This window comes from Elephantulus edwardii, unplaced genomic scaffold (assembly GCF_000299155.1).
Source record: "Elephantulus edwardii isolate Elephantulus edwardi_28Jun2011 unplaced genomic scaffold, EleEdw1.0 scaffold00453, whole genome shotgun sequence".
Taxonomy (NCBI): domain Eukaryota; kingdom Metazoa; phylum Chordata; class Mammalia; order Macroscelidea; family Macroscelididae; genus Elephantulus; species Elephantulus edwardii.
Genome location: NW_006400203.1, coordinates 589,870 through 591,999, shown reverse-complemented (window position 1 = coordinate 591,999; position 2,130 = coordinate 589,870).

Sequence of the window (2,130 nt, the reverse complement as noted above, 5' to 3'; positions counted from 1 at the left end):
AAGAGAGCCTAGATGCAGTCACCTTTTTGAAGGCAGTTGTTTAGTACTGGGACAATAACTGCTTCCTGAAATGAGAGAAAGCTTTGAGGGATGCCACATAGCCTTATTATACATAGGGGGTCCAGGATGTGGGCTTAAGAAGGAATATAATAGGATTGGAGAAGGGATGGGATGCAATTTAAAAACTAGCATGGAAAAACCAACCAAAAAAAACCCCAAAACAACTAGGATGAGACCAGTCAGTGGTCTTGAGTGGAGTGATTGCTTGCTTGCTGGAGGAGGGGAGAAGACAGCAATGAAACTTTATAAAGAGTTGCCAAGCCTCCATGTGGAACTATCTGAAACCAGGAGCATACTGTCTGTTAATACAACAGTGAGTGGCCTTAGCTATACAGGATGTCGAGTAATTTGGTTGGTACATTGTATTACTCCAGTTTAGGTGTTTTACCCCTCTTTTGGGTTTGAGTCCCTCACCTGCGGAGGTCCAGTGGGAGGGGAGGCTAGGGCTTCCCTTATGTTAACGCTGCAATATGTGTATCATTTATGCATGGAGTGCTGCCTGAAACACTACATACAATGGAAGTGCCAGAGAAGTTAAAAACATTTTGAGTCATATTAGTGAGTCATACACAGCAGGTGGATGATCCATTGGATTTTTAAAGAGGGCATTTGTGACGATAGCTTAAAGGACAGGGATGGTATTGTTAAATGTCTAAAAAGAAAAATTGTTAAGAAGGTATGCTTCTAAAAGGGCTGTATGAGCTAGTAGAGGTAAGATTAGGGTAACATATCCAACAGTTGGAGAAAGTTTCTTTGTGGGCAATAATATTAGTCATACTAACTAAAAAATTGCTGGAGCTGGAGAAAAGAATGGAAAGATATAGGGTCAGTATAAATAAAAAAAATGTTACCTTGAGATAACATATTAGGGAAGAGATAAAAAATGAGGTGTGAGTATCATCCTGAAATGTGCGCTGGAGCCATAACTCCTCAAGGAGGGAGGAAAAGGAGATCTTGAAGATTATGAGATGAACAGACAATTAAGGGAGACAAAAATGCTTCTTAGGGAAGGTGGCCAGCCTTTAGCTGTGGGACCTAGTTGTTTGGACAGGTAGATAAATTTGTGAAGGAGCCTGCATTTGAGTTAAAACGCCAACAGCTGTGTGGTGTTGTTTATCCATGTAAAGATGAAAAGATTTGGAGAGATTGGGTAATAACAGAACACAGACTGTCAAGAGTGGCTTTTTTTAGGGTTTTAAAGGGATATTGGGGGAGAGTTTTGGAGGTTGCCGTGAGTGGATAGGCTTTGCTACGGAGATTATTTATTGTCTCAAAAAGCTGGCTAAGCTGAGGAAGGAGAGTAGAAACATTTAGTAGTTGGGATAGGATAGTGCCTGAGAAGTTTGTATTAGTCAACAGTTACTTCTTTTGAGGTAGGGGTAATGATCACCTTAGGTTACTTGGGTTTGTGAGAATTGAGCTTTATGGGGAGAGATGTGATAGTCTTTATCTGCTAAGAAGTTCAGGAGATGTACAGTGTGGAGTTGGAAAGTGGGAAAGTCATGACTGCAGAGAAGAAGATCCTTAATATATTGTAAGAGGCTAGAGGTTTTGAGATGTTTTTGAAGCAGGGATAGATCATGAGCTAGTGCCTGTCTAAAAAGGTGGGACCTGTCTTGGATATTTTGGAGGACACAAACCAGGTTATGGACAAGAAAGTTTCTTGTCAAGGTTTGTCTAGGTAAGGCTGAAGAGTAGTGATTCAGGCTTCAGCTAGATAGTAAAAACACCATTTTTGAGACTTGAGAAATACTGAGTGGTGAGACACCATGACATTGCCAGCTTGCCATGAGAATGAAGGGACAGCAGAAACCCCATTTTTTATAAACCCCCATTAATGCTAGAGGCAGAAGCGGGCCATAAAAATTCTTAGCTTAGGGCAAACACACGAGTGCCCCGGGTAAAGCCTTGTCTGTCCTTGAAAAGTAAGGGATTAACTAGTGTCTTAGCCAACTGACTGGAAGAGATCTAAATTTGTTCCCATTCCAAAGAAAGGTGACCCAACTGAGTGTGGAAACTACAGAACAGTGTCATTGATTTCACATGCAAGCAAGATTCTACTGAAGATCA